The sequence below is a fragment of the Leptonychotes weddellii genome, chromosome 1 (genome assembly GCF_054177405.1).
Source record: "Leptonychotes weddellii isolate Sample4059 chromosome 1, ASM5417740v2, whole genome shotgun sequence".
NCBI lineage: Eukaryota > Metazoa > Chordata > Mammalia > Carnivora > Phocidae > Leptonychotes > Leptonychotes weddellii.
This window is the reverse complement of record NC_138369.1, coordinates 91,127,888-91,144,872: the sequence shown is the minus strand read 5'-3', so window position 1 is coordinate 91,144,872 and position 16,985 is coordinate 91,127,888. Positions and strand designations below refer to the sequence as shown.

Here is a 16,985-nt window from a genome sequence, read left to right as displayed (position 1 = left end):
CTTTGAAACTGGAATTTTTATAACCCCCCAGTCAGCAACAAAATCACCAGAGTAACTTCTTTTGTGACATTATGAGACCTCAAATTATGTTATCACCTTAGTTTGGCTGAAAGAAAAAATATTTGGAGAACACTAAGTGACTAGTCATCTTCTCCTCTAGGGTATTCTAAGGTCTATCCTTGGATCAAATAAGGTGTTTAGGCTAGCATGTATTTTTACTTCTTGAAACCCTTTACTGACATTAATGAGGATCCCTAGAAGAAACACATATGTGAAATATGCTCCCACATTTGCTATAGAAATGCTATTGAGGACGGTGTCTATCATACCACTTGATTACCCCTACTATTAAACTCCTTCAGAGAATTTGTTTTAGATTTCAGTGCCAGGAAATCATGTCTTACTGGTAGTCTGATATATAATTCTTCCTTCATCATAGTAACAGCAATTTGAATAATTGTGACTCCGAAACTTTCCATCACCAGTCAGGAAGCTTAGCGCCAAATTTGATGCCAAATCATATAAATTATGTTAACGATGTTACCATGTTGGCATTTTCCTTTTTCATAGTATTGTTTTCTATCTCCACTTTATTACCCTCATTATTATATTTGTATGTAAATGACAATTCTTCCTTATTTTCTCTCTTAACTTGGAAAGCTAAAGCAGATGTCTTTATGTTAAAGGAATGTAATATTATAAATACTGTGTTTTACCACCTTACTAATTTATTTTGTTCACTTTATTTTGCCGTGTATGTGTAATCTCAGAGGATTTTTCTCTTGATCCTTGGAATTTAGAAAGTGCATCAGGATGTAGCTAGGTGTGACTCTCTTTTCAATAGTCCTACCTCGCCATTAGTGAACTCTTGACCTGAAGACTAAAATCTCTCTTCAGCTCAGAGAAATTTTCTTCTTTTATTTCTTTGATGATTGTTTCCCCTTCATCTGATCTATCCTCTCACGAAGCTAACTTTGTCTTGCAATTAAAACATTTGTAAGATGGCCAGCTCATCCTGGTTTGCCTGGGACTTTGCCAGGTTTAGTGCAAACCAGGACGGCCGGTTACCTTACACTTAGCTAAGTTATTGTGTCCCCGAAGATAATGGTTTTTATAGTGACAAGGGAGATTTTAATTTTCAATTTTGAATCCACTGTGGACTGATCTTTTGAAAATACTATACAAATAAATACGACAAAAGTCAAATTAAAAAATACAAGTCCAATTTAAAAAGTTATTTTTAGATTCAAAAGACATACATTCACTTTGTCAAAATGTTCCAAAGGTTTTAAATGCTTTCTCTCTGTTTCTGTAGGTAGCTTGTAAGATCTGGTGTCACCTTGTGGACCACATTTTGAGTAGCCCTGCTCTAGGATTTCTCTAATCTGCTCTGATAATCCCTTCCATCTCCTCCACTCCACATTCTGTTCTCTCCAGCCTGTGCTAAATGCCTCTTTTGTGTTAAAATACCCCATTACGTTAAGCTGTGCACTTCTTAAGGGAGACAGTTGGAATCTTATTTATCTTTCTACGCCCAGCACCCACCACACTGCCCGACAGGAAGTTTGTTCGGCTGCTGTATTCATTCTTTATTGAGATTGGAAGAAAGTTACAAAGTTCTAGTTATGATTTTTGGGGGGAGGATGAGATTGGGGGGCTTTCCTCGTACTTCTCAGTATTTCCTAAATTGTCTCGAACACACATGTATTACTTTTGAAACGGGAAAATTAAAGCATTATTTTAACAACTGATTTTATGGAATAAGTGATATCCACCCCGTGGTTTGCGGTCAGTAAAAAGTCCCCTTTCATAGTGTAGCTGAACTGTAGGACACAGGCCAACTTGTGGAAGAGAGAAAAAAACAATGCTAAATAATCCCTGTCTTCACTGAGAAACAGGATCCTATTCTCATGCTATTTGGATTTGGAGAATCATCAAGAGAATGGAATGACTAACTGGAGGCTACAGTCCAGAAAACATGGTACAAATTTTCCCTTAAAAATAGAAGATAGAAAGTGTTTCCTTTTCACACTGTGTCCCTTTTCAAGTGGCCTGTGATGTTATGAAGTTCAATAACCACTTCACGGGCATGATTCAGACGCTGGAATAACTGGATGTGATCATTTAAACTGTGAGTGATGGGGCCCTGACTTCCCTAATTAGACAATAGTGCTATTGGAACTGGCAGTTAATCAGTTTAAAAGTGACTTATCGGTAACGTACAATATGACTAATTTAGCAGCTAAGCAGTTTCATTGTGATCTTGGTGTCAGTGGAATTCCTGTCACCTATCCAACAGTTAAGTCATATTGCATAATTGTTGAGTGACATCACTGGGCTGCAAGATTATTGGCTGAAGAAATGAAAAAAAAGAAGAAAAAAAAAGGTTTCCTGGAGTGTCAGCCTTTCCGGCATCTGAACGAACGACTTACACTGGGACTGCAGTGCAGCTGGCGAGCGAAGTAAAAATGCGAGCTGAAGTGGCTGGCTTTTGGTGTGTCATTGAAAACCCCAGGCTGTAGCACCCGGGAAGATTCTCCAACACGCCTAATTATGAGGTCTCTTCCCTTTGTGTGGGACTTCACAGTGCCAGTCATTAAGGTAGGGGCTGAGGGCGCCGAGACAATGGCACTCTCTTGTAATGAGGGCATTTAATTTTTCTCAGAACTTTACAGTCTTCTCTGTGGGGAGAACAGTTTTAAAAATGCAGCTCACCATCTGCTATACACATAGACACCGAAAAGACGGTCAGCTGGGACCCGGTTGAAAACCTTTTATGGTTAAAAGCCTGGCTTATTTCCAAGGGAACTGGTAGTTCAGGTTAGTCACCACAGAACACATAAACTTTAAGTTTATTTAATTGTACAAAATATCAAGCTTTAAAACGACCCACAGAAATTCATAAAAACCGGAGCTATGGCTGATGGGGATTTATACCACTAATGGCTAGCGTTTATTGTTTACCGTGCATCAGCTTTATGCATACGAATTTATTTCATCTTATGAAGTAGCTACTATTATTATCCCCAATTTACAGATGAGGGAATGGAGACCCTGGGATCATACAACTGGTAAAGAGTAGAACAAGGCAGTACCCAGGTAGTTCAGCACTAGAACACATAGTCTTTCTTTTTTTTTTTTTTCTTTCTTTCCTTCCTTCCTTCCATCCTCCCTCCCTCCCTCTCTCCCTCCCTCCCTCCCTCCCTTCCTTCCTTCCATTCTTTCACAGAGAGAGGGAGAGAGAGAAAGAGAACAAGCAGGGGGAGGGGCAGTGGGAGAGGGAGAAGCAGGCTTCCCACTGAGCAGGGAGCCTGATGCGGGACTCAAACCCAGGACTCTGGGATCATGACCTGAGCTGAAGGCTGAAGCTTAACTGACTGAGCCACCCAGGCACCACTAGAACACACAGTCTTAACCTTTGCCCTCCACTGCATCTTTTTAAATCATAACAACAACAACAACAACAACTACTATTTCCACCTACTGAATGCCTTTCATGTGACAGGCACTGTCCTATAACCATCGTATCCTCTCATCAACTCTGTGAGATACAGGCTGCCCTGTTATTACCCCCACTGATAGATTAGGAAAGTGAATCACAGAAAATAACTTACACAGACAGTAGGTAATGAAAAAAGGATTCAAACCCAGACGGTCCAGATCCAGACTCCATGATTTTAACCACCATGCAAGACTGCTTTTCGTAGTTAATATATATTGATTATCTATTAATGTGTAATCCTTACAACAATCCTGTGATACCCGTGATCTACAATAATACCTGCACTGTAGGAATTATTAATCCCAATTTATAGATGAGAAAACTGAGGCAATAAACCACTGGGTAACCTGCCAGCTTCTAAGTAGCAAGCAGAGCCAGAATTCTTCCAAGTCCATCGGACTCCACCATCCCACACCACCATGTGCAATTCTGATGCAGGGAGGCGAACATATGTCAGGTAAAGGGCTGGGATCTCAGGAGTCAGAGTGTGAGGAGTAATATCTTGGTCTGGGCTTCCCCAAAGGATGGGGCCTGCTTAAAGAGATGTCAGAAAGGTCCTGAGAGTCAGCAGGGCTCTGATGAAGGGGCATCCTGCCTTGAAAGCACACTCTCCACTTGTGGATTCTGGGTGATCTCCTGAATGTGGTCAGCCTCCCCTCTCTCCCTTAAATTCCTTTTCTCTTTTCCTTCTCCTCGATATTTCCACAACTGCACTTCCCTGCCCTCCTTTGGTCAGTACAGAACCTCGCACATGCTCAGTTCTCTTGCCTTGTAAGGGTTCCTTCCCCACCCCCAAGCCTCCTTTCCTTTTGTAGCACGTATTCAGTTCTGTGGAATGTGGCCACCCATAAGCATGATACACATTTTCAAAAGGCTTTAGAAATGAATGTGATTAGCGAACTTAATTTTGTTAAAGGGGAAATGCATCAACAGGGCACATGTGGAACCTATTACTTTTACAGTATCGGTGTCCTGCTTTCAAGGGTGTAATAATTTAAAAAAGCTGAAATCACAACAAAAAGCAAGCACAAACCAAAAAACAAACAGAAGATTGAAAAATAGCTTGAATATTACAGAAGTATTTACCTTCAAGTTTTCAAGAGTAAAGAGTTATTTTTAAACGTTATTCTAGTAAAGGAAATCAAATGTATCTGTTTGTTCATTTAAGAATATTTAGTGTGTAAAAATGAACGAATATTTATTTTGGGGAAGTAGAGATTAAAATATGTATGACACATCCTAATATACCTAAGTCTTTCAAGAACAAACTCAAATGCTGCAAGAGTGAAACAAATTGTAAAATAGTGTCGGTCCAATAAGGAAGTGAACTCTCCGGAGGGGATGATCAGAGGAACTTCTTGAAGGAGCAGATACTTGGCTAGAACTAGAAGAACTGATAGAATTAGGATAGGCTGATCTTAAACATTAAGGAAAGGATGGTCCATACAGGGAACTAGTGTGAGACAGAAAGACAAGATGAAGGTATAAGGCTGTGAATCCTTCTCAAAAGTACACAGCTATTAAGTAATATGAGAATCTTCAATAAAAATCTGCAGGGATGGCCAGTTATTTGTTCTGCTTTTATACCAAAGATTAAGACGTAATGGAAAAGTGTGTCTCATCCCAAAATTAGGAAAGGGAAAATCTTAACATTTTGATGTGCTATGAGCTGGCCATCCCCTGCATGCATGAATCTCCCTTTAGTGAAGATAGTAGAAGACTCGGCATTCTAAACAGCTCAACAGCATCCAGCATCCAGCTCATCTAAACCTCTCAGTGGACAGGGAGTCTACTGCTGGGTCACTTGATCTTCTTAGCGACCTCAGGTCATTCACCCTGATCTGAGATCATATTCCTGAAAAATGATAAGGTCCTTCAATTCGGAGAGTGAGTGAATAATGAATGCATTGGGAACCTCTCTCAAGTGATTTTTATGGTCTTAGTCAGTGTCTGGGGGTGACTTTATTATAGCTGAGACTGCCTTAAGGTAAATAAGTTTGTTTTGGTTCTTTAATCACTAAGTGCTTTGGGATATGGTCCAGAGGTGGTTCATTCATTCATTCATTCATCCATCCATTTAGACATTGAATAAGTACCTACTGTGTTTGTCAGCCTCTGAGATGGCGCCCAGGGATTCCTCCCTCCTGGTATGCATGCTCTATCTAGTGCCCTTCCACATTTACCAGGGTAACTATGTGTGACCATCAGCAAAAGTGATGGTATGTCACTTGTGAGGTAGATTACTGAAAAAAAATTGTGACTTCTGCCTTACTTTTTCTCTTAGATCACTTGCTCTGGAGGAAGCCATCTGCTATGTCATGAGGACAGTTTAGTGACCTATGAAGAGGCCCATGTGGTGAAACTGAGGCCCCCTGCCAACAGCTGGACCAGAACTGAGGCCTTTTGTCAAGAGTTATGTGAGTAAGCCATCCTGGAAGCAGATTCAACAGCCCTAGTCAAGCCTTTGGATGACACAGCCCTGCCTGACACCTTGATTTGAGCCTTAGGAGACCCTGAGACAGAACCTATTCTTCTAGGCTGCTTCTTGGACTTCTGACCCTCAGAAATTGTACTAGAGGATACATGTTTATTGCTTTAAGTTACTTTAATTTTAAGTCACTTTAATTTTTTTTTTCACATTGCAATAAACAACTAATATGTCTACCATTTATTTGTTACTGTGACTGATGCTGGCAATGAAGAGAGCTTGATCTGACCCTCTAGAAGCTAACAGTACCCAGAAAAGCAACAACTGATATATAAGCACCTACGTACAACAGAGTACAACAGATGCTATAAGGGAGATCCCTTACAAAATGCCATAGGAGGCAGGAGATAACAGTTAACTCCATTTGGAGAGAAAAGGGTCCCCAAAAAGAAAAATAGACATCTGGAAATTAATCTCCAAGAAAAATCAGGACTTTTCCAGCGAAGAAGAGGGAATAGCAAATGCAAAGATCCAGAAATGAGAAACCATTGCATGTCTTAGGGAATGTGTTCTATATAGTTACAGCCAAGGATTCACATAAGGATTCCTTGCTAGGGAAGATGGATTTCTTCTAAGATATGAGAAGCCCTTGATTGACAGGGTTTAAGCAGAAGATTGACATGATCAGATATATGTTTTAGACAGACAACTATTGTAAGTTTCACCAGAAAGGCCTAATAGGACTAAAAGCGGGAAGAAATGGAGGTCATATAGAAAACTCTTGCTGTTCTTCTCAGCAGCTACTCCTGTTAGAGACTAGTGAGCTTCTGATGTGACTGTATCACTCATATTTTTTTATTAATCCTTTAATTAAGATATATATTTTTATAAGGGCACCTGAGTGGCTCAGTTGGTTAAGCATCTGTCTTAGGCTCAGGTCATGGTCCCAGAGTCCTGGGATCGAGCCCCACATCGGGCTCTCTGCTCAGCGGGGAGCCTTCTTCTCCCTCTGCCTCTGCCCCTCTCCCTGCTTGTACTCTCTGTCAAATAAATAAATAAAATCTTTAAAAAAAAAGTGTTCCCAAAACTCATTTTTAAAAAAGAGATATATTTTTATAATAATTTTTATTTTTTGTTTTCATTTTGAAATTTGGTTTACCAAAAGTTTACAAAACTAGTACAAGGAATTCCTATATACTGTTCACCCAGCTTCCCCAAATGTTAACATCTTACATAACCACAGTACAATTATTAAAATCAGGACATTAACATAGCACTTTAAACTAGTCTACTAAACTTATTCAAATTTCACCAGTTGTCTGGTTAATATGCTTTATTCTGGTCCAAGATCACATTTTGTTCTTTTTGTCTCCTTAATCTCCTTTAATCTGGAACAATTTCTCAACCCGTCTTTGTCTTTCATGACCTTGATACTACTGAAGAGTACTACCCAGTTATTTTGTAGAATGTTCATCAACTTGGGTTTAGTTTATCTGATATTTCCCCGTGATTAAATTTAAGTTATGCATTTTTGGCAAGAATACTACAGAAATGATCTTATGTGTCCTCAGTTCATCATATTGGAAGTCACATGATATGTCTCATTATTGTGATGTTAATTTTGATAACTTGGTCAAGGTCGTGTTTGCTAAGTTATTTGATTCCCTTTGTAATTAGTAAGTATCTTATAAGAAGATACTTTGAGACTATGCACACTTTCTGTTTTGTTTTTTTAATCTAACTTTTGCCCAGGAATTTTAATATCCATTAATGCCTGAAATAATGATTACTTTGGTGCTTGCCAGATGGTGACAGTCAAGAGATTTTGAATTGTGTTGTGTGGTCATTTTAAAACATGTACACAAGTTCTTTGACACTCCATTGTTCAAGACAGGAAGCCTAATTCTCCTCTCCTTTATTTTAGGCTACATTCAGTGCCTCTCTTCTAATGAATAGAATGTCAGAAGTGACTTCAAAGACCAGGTCAGAAAGGGCATTGTGATTTCCTCTCTGCCCCTCTATTAGATCCCTCACTTTGGGAGAAGTTGGCTGCCATGCATGAAGACACTGGAGCAGCCCTATGGAGGCTAGCATTAACTTGCAGGGCGTTTAAGTGAGCTACCTTAGAAGTGAATCCTCTGGGCCTGGGGAAGCCTTCAGACTGCAGCTCTGGTAAACACCTTGACTGCAACCTTGTAAGAACCCCTGAGCCAGAACCACCCAACTAAGGCACTCCAGGATTCCTGACCTACACTAATGAGTGTGAAAGATAAATAAATATTTATGGTTTTAAGCCACTAGTTTTTGGTATAATTTGCTCCACAGCAATAGATAATGAATTCATGCTGGTAAGTAGAAATGAAATCATGAGAAAAATGTTAAGGAAGAGCAAATGGTAGGAAAGAAAGTGTACCCAAAAGAGGGGGAGTAGGAATGCATGTTAAAATGATAATGAGATCCTACTTCTCACCCGATAAGCTAAAATTAAGAAGTCTGATAGTACCAGGTATAAGGAATTCTCAGGGGCGCCTGGGTGGCTCAGTCGGTTAAGCGTCTGCCTTTGGCTCAGGTCATGATCCCAAGGTCCTGGGATCGAGCCCCGCATCAGGCTTCCTGCTCAGCGGGGAGCCTGCTTCTCCTTCTCCCACTCCCCCTGCTTGTGTTCCTACTCTCGCTGTCTCTCTCTCTCAGTCAAATAAATAAATAAAATATTTAAAAAACAATAAAAAATAAACCTGTAAAAAAAAAAATTCTCAAACACTGCTGGTCAGATTGTAAATTGGTGGTCATTTCAGAAAGCAGTTTGACATTATCTAATAAAGGTGAAGATACACATACCACCAGATAAGTTATCAGAATCCTACTCCTAGACACACATGCAACAGAAATAGGTACACATGGACGTCAAGAGACACGTACATGAAATGTTCACGGCAGTATTACTCATAATATCCTGAAACTGGAAACAAACCAAGTATCCATCAACGGTAGAATGTGTAAGCAAACTGTGGAACATTCATTCACTAGAGTGCTGTATATAAATAAAAACTAACCAACTGCAGCTACAAGCAATAATGTGGATGAATCTTTTTTTTTTAAGAATGTAGGAATTGTGGCTGGACAGAGGCCACGGGTAGGGTCTTTTGGAAGTGTTTACAATATATCACTTCTTTCTGTTTTTCCTTTAGAAATCATTGCTATTGTGGTGTAACTCAAGTGCAATAAAATTATTGTAATATTGTATTTATGTATAATATATACATATGCAATGTATAATGTGTGTATTAGTCACATAAATGTTGACTTTATAATAATTCATTAAACTATTCATTTGTATTCTATGCACTGTATGTGTCTTGTTTTACAGTTTAAAAAGTTACAAATGGAGTTTGCATACAGGTGAGGATCTTGGGAATCAGACTGGATCAAAGGTGAACATGAACTGGCAATTAAGGTTCTGTTAAAAAGAAATTAACACACGCTGGGAAATAAGAATAAAGGAAGCACACAGTAGACAAGAAGCTATCCTCCCAGCTCATATGTGGAAACATCACTGAGCGAACCAGGGGCATATCCTGACAGCCAAGGCAGGTCTTAAACCTGGGCAGTATGCCTTATGAGCTTTTTACCTTGAGAGCAGAAAGCAGCTGGGCCCAAGAGAAGGTAGGCTTGATGCTATCAAAATTATGATGAAGATGAAGCCTTCAACATCTTATCCCATCTGTGTCTCTGCTTCTGTTTCACTTCTCCACACCTTCTTCGGATACTCAACAGCCTGTGTATTTATCTCCCTTCCTTCTAGTCATACCCATATCGGAAGTCAAGGCAAGTCTAAAGGCCAGCTTTGTTGACTCTTGGTCTAGTCAGTGGTATCACACTGGTGGAAGGTATTTGAAACTTAATCTAAATCTCTGACTATGAATGAAAGGTTTTGTGGCCTTTGGTGAAATTTCTGTCACCAGTGACTGGTTGTATGAGGTATATTTTGGGTGAAGTAGGCCTTCCTGCCCCAGACGTGGCACCCTGTAAAATCTGGTATGGTACGCCCTGGGGAGAAGGTGTCAGGTAACTTTAAAAAAAATCACCCCAGGTGATTCAGATATGACAACCTGTATCCTGTATGACAATATGCCTTCTTTCCACGCCCCATCCCTCACTGAGAACCACCCGTTTACAGGAAGGCCATTCACTGAGCAGACATAATATCTGTCCATTCATCCATTCATTCATTCATTAAACAACTATTTCTTCTTTGTTTTTTTGTTTGTTTGTTTTTTTATGGCTGAGCCACCCAGGCGCCCCTAAACAACTATTTCTTGAGTTCTAACTATGTGTCTGGCCCTGGGCTGGCACTGGTGATTCAGGGTTGAACAAAAACAGGCATGGGCCCTGCCTTCTTAGAATGGTTTGGTGTACAAATTAATGAAACCAAGGAGATAAGTGTAAAATCACCAGTCAGGTAAGTGTTATAAATCCGGGTTTACTCACCAAGAAGAGAGCTAAATGAACAGTAGCTTAATAATCAGGATTTTTTGGGGTGCCTGGGTGTCTCAGTCATTAAGCGTCTGCCTTCAGCTCAGGTCATGATCTCAGGGTCCTGGGATCGAGCCCGCATCGGGCTCCCTGCTCGGCGGGAGGCCTGCTTCTCCCTCTCCCACTCCCACTCCCCCTGCTTGTAGTCCCTCTCTTGCTGTGTCTCTCTCTGTCAAATAAATAAAATCTTTAAAAAAAAAAATAATAATCAGGATTTTTCAAATATAAGATGAGGAAATTATATGGAGGAAAATGACTAGTTATTTTATGTTAAGAAAAGACCTAAAAAAAGACATCAAAAAGGAGGTTTGCTCTGTAACAACTAAAACTGATGAAGATCATTATTATTCTTTTAAAAGATTATTTATTTATTTATTTGACAGAGAGAGAGAGAGAGAGAGCACAAGCTGCGGGAGCTACAGGCAGAGGGAGAGGGAGAAGCAGGCTCCCCGAGGAGCAGGGAGCCCGATGCGGGGCTCGATCCCAGGACCCGGGATCATGACCTGAGCTGAAGGCAGACGCTTAACCCACTGAGCCACCCAGGTGCCCCAAGATCATTATTATTGATATTTAAGAATCTTGTTCATCTGTTCCAGTTGTTCTCTCAAACTGTTTTGGAAAATATTAGGCTATAAAATAAATGTAAAATTAATGTCCCAAGAAAACCACAGGAGATTTGCTGTAGCATAAAGAATTTAACATAATATTTATCATTATCAGAAAGTTTGTCCTGTGCCAGGTGTGTTGTTATATATATGTATAAGTATATACAAATGTCTAAATATATTATAAAGATATAAATACACGTTTATTATATATTATATATTGGTGATTATGTATATGCATGTACATATATATCAGTGATTATGTATATAATAGTGATTATATATCATTATTGAATATATGTATTAATAGAACCTCACAGTACCCTATAGAAAAAAGAAATTAAGACTCAGAGAGATTAAATAACTCATCTAAGGTTACACAGCTAATATATATATTTTAATAACACTTTATTGATACATAATTCACATAGTATAAAGTTCACCCTTTTAAAGTGCACAATCCAATGGTTTCTAGTATGGTTCAGAGAGTTGTAAATTGCTGCTACCTTCTAGATCATTTCCATCACCCTGAAAAGAAACCCTCTGGACCTAAATTTTCCCTCATTCCTCCTCCTCCTCCCAGCCCTGGCAATCACTGACTACTTTCTTTCTGTATGACCTTGCCTATTCTGGATGTTTCATATAAATGTAATCACAAAATGAAGCCTTTTGTGTCTGGCTTCTTGGGGTGGTTTTTTTTTTCTTTTTAAATATTTTATTTTTCAGTAATCTCTACATCCAACATGGGGCTCAAACCCACAACCCTGAGATCCAGAGTCGTGCACTCTTCTGACTGAGTGCCCCTAGGGTGATTTTTAAATAGCTATTTATGTTGTAGCATACATCAGTACTTCATCTCTTCTTATTGCCAGATAATATTCTATTACATGGGCATACCACATTTTACTCATCCATTTATCAGCTGATGGACATTTGGGTTGTTCCCACCTTTTGGCTATCATGAATAATGGTGCTATGAACATTTGTGTACAAGTTTTGTCCACACAAATGTTTTCATTTCTCCTGGGTATAACTTAGACATGGAATTTCTGGGTCACATGGCAACTGTATTTCAACCTTTTGAGGAACTGCCAGGCTACCACTTTCCATTCCCACTGGTAGTGTATAAGGGTCCTAACTTCTCTGCATCCTCACGAGTACCCATTGTTGATTATCTGTCTTTCTGACGATAGCCATTCTAGTTGGGTGTGAAATGACATTTCGCTGTGATTTTGTTTGCATTTCCCTGAGGGCTAATGATGTCTTTTTCTGTGTTTATTGGCAGAATACTATGTATGATATGATAAATCTTTTTAAATGCAAGTTACCAACACTTATTAAAAGCATAAGAAGACTATGTACCAAACTGTTAGCAGTGGGTATCGCTGTAGAATAGAATCATGGGACATGTTGGCTCCTTAAATTTTACCTTCTGCATTATTAATTTTTATAGCAACAGGCGTACATTCCTTTTATAATTAGAAAAACAAAGCACAGATAGTTAAATAAACAAAACAACACACAGAGACTGACCATCTCTAATCCTGGAGGGTCAGAGCATTCCCCCCAGACACTGTGTTGCCTTCTTCTTGGGTCCAAAAGTGCAGGAAAGCATGCAGGGAGGGTGGTTAAATGATTTCTGAGCCACGTATTGGAATGCCTGCCCTCAGGGTGACAATGTTATAAACCGTGGTGAATTTCCAAGGCTAGCCCATTCTGCTATAGATTAGGTATAGGCTTCTGAGGCTATCTGGTAAACTCAGCTACCAAATTAATATTGATCCCAAGGATATATGTGTTCTATTGTCAAAATGCTCAGCTTTTGGAATGCAGCCTTACAATCAGTAGAGAACTGCCTAGACAAGTAAACATAATGAATAAATACAAGAAGTTTGAGTGTGAATGTGGCATGTTATGGCACTGTGTTCAATATTTTTAATTCTCTTTCACATGGAATGTTTCCTTGATTTCTCACTTGCTATTTGTGTAGCTTATGAAGGCAATTATATTTCTATTTTAGTATTGTGAGAAACGAAGTTGGTAACGGAATGCGTAAACTTTCAGAATGTATAAGACTTTCTTGTTTTCAAACAGATCAATTTTTCAGAATATGGCGAAAATAAGCAGTTCTTTTGGGAATGGACTTTTTTTTCACCCCCAGACAGTTATCCTGGAGTGAGTACTCATGGTCTAGATAGAATCCCCTGAAAACAGAAGTGTTGTCATATTCTTGTTTGTATGTAACACTTATTTATTACAAACGGCAGGAAATGCTAATTTAAAACTAACTCTCAAAAATTAGTTCAGAGAAGCTTAGTTCAGAATTAATTTATAGCTTGAACACTGAGGGAATATTTGGGTCAATTTATTATACACTGAGATTGTTGGAAATTTATATGATGATTATTCTGATTCCATCTCTAGGCAGAAGGTTACTCTCAGTGGAAAAAAACCAACAACTTCCAAGGTTATTGAAATGCCACGCATATAAGCATCCAAGCTCCGTTGGCAATTTGCATATGTATGTGGGGTATGGTGTGTTTTCCCACCCCCACACCCCGCCCCCACACACAATCCTTAAAATTACCTGGAATATTAACAAATAATATCCTTCCGTTCCATGTTAGTAATATCGTCAGAGAGATGGTCATTTGTGAGACTCTGTGAGCATCTTGCTAATGACTAGATTTATATCCTGACTCCGCCGTTCTGGGCCCACCATGGTTTGCCCACATTCAGACAGTGAGCTAGTGACAGGCTCTGTGGAGAACAGAGCACTTCTCTGTCCACAGAATTCCAGGCACCAGGATGAACACATATGCACTGTATACTTTGAGTATTTTTATATGACTCAGTGTAAATGTATACATTCATAGCTTCATGAGCGCATGTCTGTAAATATGGGGGTCTCAGTAGCTTCATGCATTTTCCTCACTAGCCAGTGAGTTTTCTGTTATATTTTATAAATCCTCTACTATTCCTGGATAGGAAGTACTAAATTTCTGAGGTTTTAACAGATATCATGTTTCACTTAAACCGTGTAGAACTTATCCCAGTATAAGTACTTTTAAAAATGTTTTTGATTTAAATTTTATTTAAAAATAACATAAGTAAATCATGTTCATAGTGGAAACATGTAAAATACAGGAAAGTAAAAAAAAAGTCACACCTGATCCTACCACCTGGAGATAATATCATAATAAATTTGATGTATAATTTTGTATATTTTTTCCATGTACCTTTATGCATGTATATAATTTTTCATAAAAACAGATTATCATACAGATGTCTCAAACTTCCAAACCCTGCTTTTAAAATTTAATATACCATGCATACTTTTCCATTTCCAACATAATATTTCACGGCTGTAAGGCCATGGGATTCTAGTTATATGGTACCAGGAAATTCCTTGTCCCCGCAAAGAACTCAGCCCCCTCCAGGGCCTTGCCTCCTAAGGGAGTGGCCTGCATCATTATGGAATGAAAGGGTAGCTATCTCAGGTGGCTGGATGTCCATGTGAATGTGAGTGAGTGAGTGTGTGTGTGTGTGTGTGGCACTTCACAGTGTAGAATTGGGGTGATCTGGGGTAGAAAGAGGCGTAGACTATAGGCCAGGGGCCAGGGACCAAGGGCCAGGGTCTGAGAATTCTAAATTTAGTCCCCGTTTCCAGATAATTATAAAGCTGTCTTTTTCAAGGTAAAAAGATAGAATATACTTAATTGAATAGTTTGTTAGACTGCCTTTTTAACTTCAAAATATTGTGTGTATGGTACGTATGCGATTCTCCATTTGTATTCTAGGTGGGCCCCCAAAATGTTAGGAGCAGGCTGAACATATATATTCTATGACTTCTACTTTCTAGATTATATATTTTGTTTTGTTTAATTTAATTTACATTTTCCTTGGGGATGAAAGGGAGTAGTATATAAATGAGTATGCTCATTTATTGACCAGTTAAGATTCAGCTTAATATTTCTATTGAAGCTTTACCATACTTCAGCACTCCACTGGGTATAGGGACAAGAAGTAAAAATACACAGCCAGGCTGTTGTGGAGCTCACAATATCCTAGGGATCTCAGACACACGGAATTATTACTACGTGGGGTGATAAGTACGTCAGTCAGGTGTGGACATGGGTACAGAAGCCACAGAGAGAAAGGAAAGAAAATCTGTAGGTCAGGATCCTGGGATCAGTTAGTTAACCTGGTCAACTATACCCTCACAGAAATCTTGAAAGGGCTGTAGAAACCATTCCATCCAAGATGAATTGTTGTAAACTTTCTAAAGGGCTTAAAGTTTTTGATAAATTTGGTAAATTGGTCACTTGACAAAGTAACCATTCAAGAATTCACTTTCAGCAAATGACTTTTAGCTAATTGGCTTGCTTCCTTGAGGGGAAGTGTCATTCAAGCTGGGATATAATGAATTCACAGAAGTTTGAATGGGAAAGAATGCAGTGCCTTACTGAAGAAAAATATTCTGTGAAGAGGGAACAGCACATGTGTCATCCTGGAGGCATGGAATGGAATGACATGTCCTGAGAACAGTATTTAGAAGTGCTAGAGTAAAAAGAGTGAGGTGGGGAAGCAAAAGGACTCAAAACTAGAGAGAAAGGCAGAGCCGTAGTCTAGAGGGTTTTGTGGTCCTGGGTCCCAGGGAGTTTTATCCTATAGGAAATAGACGCTGAAGTTGAAGAATTCGAAGCCAGGAAATGAGAACATCTGATTGCATTTTAGACAGATCATTATGGCAACAGTACGGAGGAAAAATTGGAAGTGAGTAGTCCAGAAGGGGGGAGTCCACTGCCGAGAAGGCAGAATACTCCAGGATCGCGATGAAGGCAAGTTCTGGATTCAGACTCCTGGGAGTCAGCACCTGTTTCTACCACTTAGCACCTGTGTCTTTGGGCAAGTTCCTTAGCCTCTCTGTTGACCTGGTTTCCTCATCTGTAATATGCAAATTATAATAGCTGTGAAGATGAAAGGAAACAATACCTATAAAGTGCTCAGGGCAGACACTGCCATATAGAAAGCTCTCAATACCTGCTTACGACAAGTACTACTCGTAGCAGTAGTAAAAAATAATAATTATCCTTCAGTAGTTCAAAAGAAAGATAACGATGGTCTGAACTGGGGTACAGGCAGTGGAAAATGTGAGGAGGGGAAGGGGATGAGAAAGACAAGGAGTGGGTTTGACAGGACTTTTAGTTGATTAAATTCAGGGATGAGGTAGGAGATCTCTTGATTTCTAGCTTGAATGACCGAGTGGAAGGTGTTGGTACCAAAAACGTTTGGGAAGGCAGGAGCAGGGACAAACTGGGCGGTGGAAGATAATGAATTCTGTTTCAGAGATGTTGAGTTTTAGATACTTGTGGGTCATAAAGGTGGAGATGTCCCAAAGGCAGAGAGATATGCAGACTGGAGTTCAGGAAGGTGAGGTAAAGGCCACATGAGCCGAGTGCCAGGGTAACAGACTTATTGACTGGAAATAGCTGCCCTGACATACAAATGTTTTTTCCTTTATTTGGCCCCCGATGCATGACTTCTGTTAGTATCCAGAAGGGAGGGCACCTTAATGGCTACCTCAGGTGCAACCTCCAGCATAAAATCTTTGCTGATCAACCCAACCAGATAGGGTCTCTTTACTCTGAGACCCTTTGTTAAGGGCTGAATGTTTATGTCCCCCCCAAATTCCCATATTGAAGTCCTAACCCCCAGTGTGATGGTATTTAGAGATAGGGCCTTACCGGGGTAATTAAGATTAGATGAGATCCTGAGGATGGGGCACTGGTCTGATGGGATTAGCGCCCTTGTAAGAAGAGATACCAGAGAGCTTGCTCTCTTATTCCACACACACCAAGGAAAGGCCACGTGAGCACACGGCAAGAAGGCAGCTGTCTACAAGCCAAGAAGAGAG

The 16,985-nt window shown here is 39.6% G+C and overlaps 1 long non-coding RNA gene across 1 annotated transcript; it reads left to right on the top strand.

Annotated features, from left to right (window-relative positions):
- Positions 1–2,147: 2,147 nt before the first annotated feature.
- On the top strand, positions 2,148–6,169 carry LOC115940921 (uncharacterized). Its single transcript, XR_004075645.2, has 2 exons — positions 2,148–2,601; positions 5,787–6,169. It is a non-coding gene; the product is annotated as an uncharacterized LOC115940921 (long non-coding RNA).
- Positions 6,170–16,985: the final 10,816 nt, after the last annotated feature.